This window comes from Hippoglossus stenolepis, chromosome 7, assembly GCF_022539355.2.
Source record: "Hippoglossus stenolepis isolate QCI-W04-F060 chromosome 7, HSTE1.2, whole genome shotgun sequence".
In the NCBI taxonomy this organism is placed as follows: Eukaryota; Metazoa; Chordata; class Actinopteri; order Pleuronectiformes; family Pleuronectidae; genus Hippoglossus; species Hippoglossus stenolepis.
In genome coordinates, this window is record NC_061489.1 from 24365081 (window position 1) to 24372612 (window position 7532).

General features: G+C 42.3%; 1 non-coding gene across 1 annotated transcript; it reads right to left on the bottom strand.

Moving 5' to 3' along the window:
• Window positions 1-7116: 7116 nt before the first annotated feature.
• On the bottom strand, window positions 7117-7224 carry trnar-ucu. Its single transcript has 2 exons — window positions 7188-7224; window positions 7117-7152 (listed from the first exon to the last, which is right to left on the bottom strand). It is a non-coding gene; the product is annotated as a tRNA-Arg (tRNA).
• Window positions 7225-7532: the final 308 nt, after the last annotated feature.

Consider the following 7532-nt stretch of genomic DNA (forward strand, 5'->3'; position numbering starts at 1 on the left):
TTTTATTTAGACGAGCATTCCAACTGGACATTCACAGAAAGGTTTATCATACCTGTCATACTTCAGGAGCCATTTCCCTCCCTTATGAGGCCTAAAATGCTCCGTCACATTCTCAGGACCACACAGTTTCTTCTTGCAACAGATAGTTGAAGCCCGGCCACCTGCTTGGTCGGGGATGCGTCCCAGCCGTGCCGGGAATCCCACAATGCAACTGGCCGGGGCGTGATGAAAAATGGGAATGGTTTTCGATACTACAGCTTGGTAACCGGGGAGCTCAGAGACGATCCGTCTTGCTTTCTCCACTGCGTCGGGCTCATATTTATAACTCCGAAATATAAAAGGTACGAGGCTACGTCACTGCTGTACACACAAAGTCCTATTAAAGAATCCTCTCTTGGATTTTACTGCTGTCATAAAGAATGTGCGCTTAAATTTTGCCAGGGCTGCCAGAAAAAATGTCATCACCTTCAAATGTGCATTTTCCACCGGGCTGTTTTGTCATCGTGAACACATGGTGTGACTGAGCAGGGTGTTTTTACTTTTGTTTAGTCATTTCATTTAATTTCTAAATCCAGGAGAGCAAGTAGCTTTGTTCATCAGCTCTGTAAGATCTCTAAGGGAGGAGGCCAAGGTGGATGGAGGAGTCACCTGGTTCGTATCCACCAACTTCTTTTTCTTGTTATCAGGAGTGTTTCTCATATTCGTAAATAACATTGTAAAATATTTGTGATATGTTATGGAAAAAAGTGACTAAATATTGGTTTGAGATGGTTGCGAAACACAAAAACAACTTCCAGTAGGAACGCATTCTGTCGATGACGCTCTCAGGACGTCAACCTTTCGAAAAATTTTGCAATAACACCAAAGGGTGGTGACTGGTGCCATTTCTGATTAAGTGTGATTCATAAACGTCAGTTAAATACCTAAAGGAAAGATTTGATAATCATGTCATCCAGGGGAGCCTGGATACCAGAGAGATAAACCATCCATATACTAATCCAGAAACAGAAATGTGAGGATCAGCGGAACAATATGCAATTAATTTCGGATCAGTTTTCTGCCTATCAAAATATTTTTCTCCGCCTTTTATCAAAATACGTGAGTAACCCTTGGAATCTGTCAAAACAGCGTGGGTGCACGGAGTTTACCCCACGGCGTCACGTACGAGTCGAAGTCTAAAATATATTCCAACGTCACAGATTAGTGGGTGTTTGGTTAAACAAAGGCGGGTTTGATTCCGAGCAGAGTTCAGCCATTACATAAAGAGTGAGCCTCCACTTGGCATTGTCTGCCCATAACACTGCTCCATGAGAACATGACTGAGCAATGCTATACACATGACCCCACTTGCACCCTGCAGCCTCGTCCACAACTCAGTCTCTCCATTTTAATCTTTCTCCTCCGTCCATGCCTTCTTTTAATAATTTTCCTATATATTCGATGTGCTAACACTAGTAGAATAAGTAGCACTGGAGGTGGAGGTGATAGCTTCGAATTAACACGTGACGGTTGTGAAAAATGTAAGAATACAAATATGTCAGGATGAAAAAGAGCGTTTTCAAACTAAAACGGGGCCGGCGACGTTTCGAAAAGTCTCAGTTTCAAGGGCTGGAAAAGTAGTAATACAGTCAAGCGGCCGCCGAACAAAAACACATTCTATACAATGATTTCAGTACAAACAAACATCAAATCCCAGCTCAGGGCCTGCTTGACTGCCGGCTAAGACCTGCAGGTCCGGTCAGAACGCCGTGTACAACAATCTGCGATACCCCGGACTCACATCTCTCCCATCCTCCCGTTTGTTTTGTGTCTAACTCGCCGTCCTCCATCCCCTCACATGTTTCCTCTCATTTGTGTAATCACACATCAGACAGCTGCCGTGTTTGATCACAGCGAACCATCATATCCAAATATCACAGCTGTCACCGGCTCTGTTGCTACAAAGAGTGATGACGCTCTCATCCACGCTCTTTGCATACTTCTGGTGGCGCGTAGCCAAGTGAAGTAGCTATAGTGTTATCAGTTCATATTGTTTCCAGTCCCCCCCCCCGAACACTAACTGACAATCCAAACGTGTGTAGAATATGGAGCAGAGTTCAGAGATCCAGTTTATAAAGATGGAGAAACACGGGAAGGTGAGGAGAACAGTCAAGGTGAGACGCTGTTCACATTTAAACCATAAACCGTGATCCATAAACGTAGGAATACATAAAAGCTTCAGGAGCTTCTGGAAGAACAGAGACAAAAGGTGTGTGATCAGTCGGCTTCGGCTGAGTTGTGCCTTCTTCTCTATGTTTGAGCAGGATGGAGGATATTGAAGGACAGATAAGCAGGAGCTGTTTGTGTGTGTTGGTGTGATTGAAGAAGAAAAGACATCAGGTGGAGGGACGTATCGGTGGTGAGGCAATCGATTTCTACTTTTTAATTGAGCTCTGAGTGTAGCTTGCTATGGCCTCTGACCGCAGACAGACCCACGTTCTGCTCGGTTTAGTCCAGCCTTGGTCTTGTTACGTTGGGATAACATGCTCCATTAGCCAAACCATCAAGATCAGGGCGAGGCCTCGGCCCGGCGAACCTCCCCCGCCCACCTCCTCACTCAGTGACAGACCGATCATTGTCTCTCCACCTCTGCAGCAGCAGCAGAGGATTCTTTGGGGATTGAATAAATGCAGGTGAGTTACTGCTTTGACAGGGAAGAGGAATAGTCCTATGTTGTATAAACATTACATCACCCTCCCTATAAGCTGTAACTGGCAATTGTCCACGAGTGATTGGATGGAGGAACGCAGCGCTTTGTCTCTGGGGTCTCGGTGTCGCCCGGCCTTTTTCCATAACGCTGCTTTTATTTACATCAAGATATAGATAGAGAGAGAGAGAGAGAGAGAGAGAGATAGACAGAGAGAGAGAGATAGATAGACAGACAGACAGACAGAGAGATAGACAGACAGAGAGAGAGAGATATAGATAGAGAGATGAGAGAGAGATAGATAGATAGATAGATAGATGATATATATATATAGAGAGAGAGAGAGAGAGAGATAGATAGATAGATAGATAGATAGATAGATAGATAGATAGATAGACAGAGAGATAGATAGAGAGAGAGAGAGATAGATAGATAGAGAGATAGTAAACCATTGTAAAGTTTGGATGACGCTGGAGTCTCTGGATTCTTGACGCAGCAGCCGTCCTCAACCTTTGACCCACCGCCGTCTACACTCAATGAATTAAGTGAAGCTCCATTCAAACTGTAATTCTCCAGGGGCTGATGACAGATGAACGTTATTATCATCTGCAGGATTAGCTCTGTTTAAGACCAAGACATTTTCTTTTATTACCTCCTGGCACTTTTAAAACATTCCACGTATTTTGGTCCATAAAAAAAACCTGATAAAATACCCAGACTTAAACACTTTGGAAGTGGGGACTGAATATCTTTCTTTTTTTGGTGTTAAGTCAGACTCTCTTTAGTGTAAACAAAACATTTATTAGTTTAAGAAGATCTGTGGGAAAAGACAAGACGCAGCAGAGGTCCACGTTTCGAGGAGGCATCTCTACTTATATTTTCCCTCCCAGGACGGAAGGAGTTGACACAGGCACACATCGGCGCTGCTTCTCTGACACTGTCAAGTGATACTTACAAAACACTGTTGCGGTTGTGTTTACAGTATATTTATGCCAAAGAATCTGTGAGAAAGAATTTCAACATGCATTCACATGATAGTGGGGGGTGGGGGGGGTGAAACTGTCATTGTTTCATATGTATAGACAAGAGACGCATCTATCTATTCAGCTATCTATCTATCAACCTCTGAAAATGTTGATCTTGCTCATGAAACATGAACGGGGCTTTAGGCTGGTGCATGTTCTGAGACATGCTTTCTCCACCACTTCATCACAACACACCGTGTATCTGTCAAAGGTCGTCTGGAAGGAGCAGTGAGTCGTTCACGCTTTATGGGAGACGCAGTTGTGACAGTTAAAGTAAAAACATTGCGATTTCTTCATCACTTAAAGCAACATTATGCAACTTTATACCTTAAAATAGAAGTTTCAAAATTAGCTTGATGGTTCACTGACTCGGGGAGAATGTGGAGCTTTTATCACCACTCCTCTTCCTGAATGTCTCGCTCTATGTAACGTTTGGTGAGCGGCTACGATCTCCTGGGAGAAGTGCAGTAAAAGAAGTTCAGTAAAATAAACGTAAACTTCTCTTCATACTCTGCGTTCATTCTTCCATATTTGTGCAGGACCTCTGAAAGTTTATGGATACGGACGAAACAGACAAAATGGTAGTTGAGCCAAAACTTCAAGCGAGACAATCAGAAGACATGAGGCATAAGGACATTAGGAAAACCTTTCAATAACGGTGGAACATGATGAGGAGAGAATTTGTAAGTTGTTAAGACACTGCAGGCGTCTATATGATGTTACTTCTTTCGGGCAGAAGTACAAACAACAAACGCCCTCGAGTTACTCTAAAAAGTTCACACATAGCGAAAGACGACTCCCAATCGAACGTCAATTTTGGCTGTGATTTGAGGATTTTCTTCAGCGAGTTTCCAGATTTTATAGCCGTGACGTTGTCGGACATGTGACGTCAGACACTCTGGACCAAAGACAATATGGTGGACAGCCATGGTTCAAACCCTCTGCACTGAGACGGACACACAGAGCACAGCTTTATTATTTCCTATTATTCCTATTTACACCATTAATAAACTAAAAACATTGTGTAATCTCAAATGAATTGAGCACATGTTTTAAATATGAATTAACTATATCTGGGTTAAAGTTAAAGTTTCAAAAGTAAAGATCTCTGTTTTATCTCGGTCTATTAGCAAGTGTCCTCACAGTTTGATCAGATCATTGTGTATCTGGGATTCCTCAGCGTCTGTAATCTGGTCACAGATAATCTGAGGATAATCTGAGAGTCCATACATCACAGCTGCACAACCACTGAGCTCCTGGATGACAGTGAACTCTGTGCAAACAGAAAAATCCTCTTGACAAGCAATCCGTCACAATCTGTGCAACCTATACATGACAAAGCAACAAATTGGCTTTGAGTTGCTTGTTGCGGGTGAAATCCCAGCTTCAGGGTAGAGATTTTCTCCTTCTCCCTGAAAGCAATGAATCATAAAAATGTGACAAATATGGTCTGACATTGCTTTTTGTGGCTGATTAATGAGTGTAGCTGTAGTCACAGTGGAAAGTCCCACACAGACAGGTCTGAGGATTTCTGTTTAGCACTGGAGCAGTGAGGAGAAGCCTCTTCATGTGTGTCCTGGCGCTCAGCACAGGTTGGCTGGGTTGACATGCAATCAGGCTGTTCTCCTTACGTGAACCTTGAGTTCTACTTTAAGGTGCTGCTGTGTTTTCTTAACCGGGCCCATGTTGAGGACAAAAAGCTTTGTCAGCTTATCATTTCGGAACGAACACTTTCTCCCACGAGTTGTAGACGTTTCTGCAGAAACAGTTGTATATTATTGAGGAGGACTAAGAACTAATATTCACCCTGTAGTTTGTAAAACAGCATCACTTGTTTTAAATCAAATATGAACAAGATTTATACTAAGGGGAGGAAAACTTGATGATTCACTTTATCTTGTTGCACAACTCCTAAGTTTTGAAGTTGTGCCAACTTGTTATCTTTTGTTCTGATAATTTATCCATTGTAATTAGAAAAACGTAACATTTTGAGTTACAAATACTAAGAATTCTAGTGTCACCGCTCGATAGGGTCCAGTATATTTCATATTCAATTTTTCACTTATCCTTAGAACTCATGTTTTCCAAATTAACCTCTAAATGTGCAATGACTGCAGAATCAGAATTGTTATTTCTACTCTCACTTCTAGGACGTCAAATTTTCTCTTGAAGAGAGATGGGTCAGCATGTGGACACAAACACAAACAAGACAACCATGGGTACGTGTTCGGGTAAACGTTCCTTGCAACATTAAGAAGGATGTGATATAAGATTAAATGAAGATGATCCAGAACCAGTTCACGTTGACCAAACTGGTACCAACCCTCAATCTAACGCCCTAACCCAAATTATCAAAGCACGGGAGCGTTACTTGGATTAGTGAAGTCCTTTGACCTTCAGTAATAATGTCAGTAGTGATGATTGCACACTACGTACTCCGCAGATAATCCAGAGGCTCTCACTCGTCCATTTATGTCCCACATGCACCTCATCCGGAGTAAATAGGAAGAATCTCTCCAGTGGTTCCAGGCTGTTATGAGGACTGAGAACAGGGACAGTGAAGTGTCTCTGTGTTGTTTCACAGCTTCGTCACACAGAGACACAGAGACACAGTTTCAACGCTGGCTGGATATTTTACAGTAGGAGGAAGAGTTATAGCGGTCAACTATGAAATCATCATCTTCATCTATAAAAAGTCGCTGGTATTTCTGCTGTCGGCGCCTGTGATAGTAACCATGACTTCACGCAGAGCTGTTTGGAAACAACCTCTTCATATTCACTAAACTCTCACCAGTTTATTTTATTTGTCACCTGTAGCAACATGTTCGTCTGTGTTTTATTTAGACGAGCATTCCAACCGGACTGCATTCAGAGAAAGGTTTATCATACCTGTCATACTTTCAGAGCCATTTTCCTCCCTTATGAAGCCTAATACGCTCGGTCAGACCACACAGACCACACGGCTTATTATACAACATCCAAGAGAAGACATTGGTCAATGATGCATTCCAGTCCTGCCGGTAATTCTCACAATAGCTGTGCTTTATCAGAAGTTTAACTAGTTGCTGATGTAGCAGGAGGAAAAGAGGTGCAGAGTCTCACAAAAATGTTCGACTCTCAAGAAAAAAACACACCAGGCTGCACAACCGCCTCCAGATACCAGCCTTTCGTATTTTTTGCTTAATTTGACAAAAGCACCCAAACAGTTGTTAACATTGTTGATCTGTGAGGATGGAAGTTGTGTGTTTTAAAAACCATGCAGTGAAAACAAGGTGTCAACGTTTGGTCATGAATATGATTCTTTCACAGACACGTGTGTATCTACTATGCTTGTTTAAATTTGTGCCAGAACCACGTAAGTGAGTTGGTGACTGCACAGAAATGTTATTTAATGATGTATAACAACAACTCTGGTGGGACTCGAACCCACAACCTTTGAATCACTTCCTCAGTGCTGAAGTTAGAATGCTTGATGCTAGAAGTCCAATGCGCTGTCCATTGCGCCACAGAGACACACATTTCACTGACATAAGTTCGATAACTACGTATTTTGGAATCATTTGGCAAATACTTTTTTATTAAATCGGCTAATGTAACAATATCAGAAATGTTTTTATCACCTAATGGGATTCGACCTCAGCCCCAAAAAATCCATTTCAGTCAGGCTCTAGTCGACAGCCATCATAGAAATGATATCTAAACAATATAGAAAGAGTATATATTAAAATTGACCTTGTATAAACGTCATCCACCCAAACCACCAACAATCACCAAACTTTCCTCCAGAAGCAGAGCAGCCATGTTTGAGCACATCACCCAGG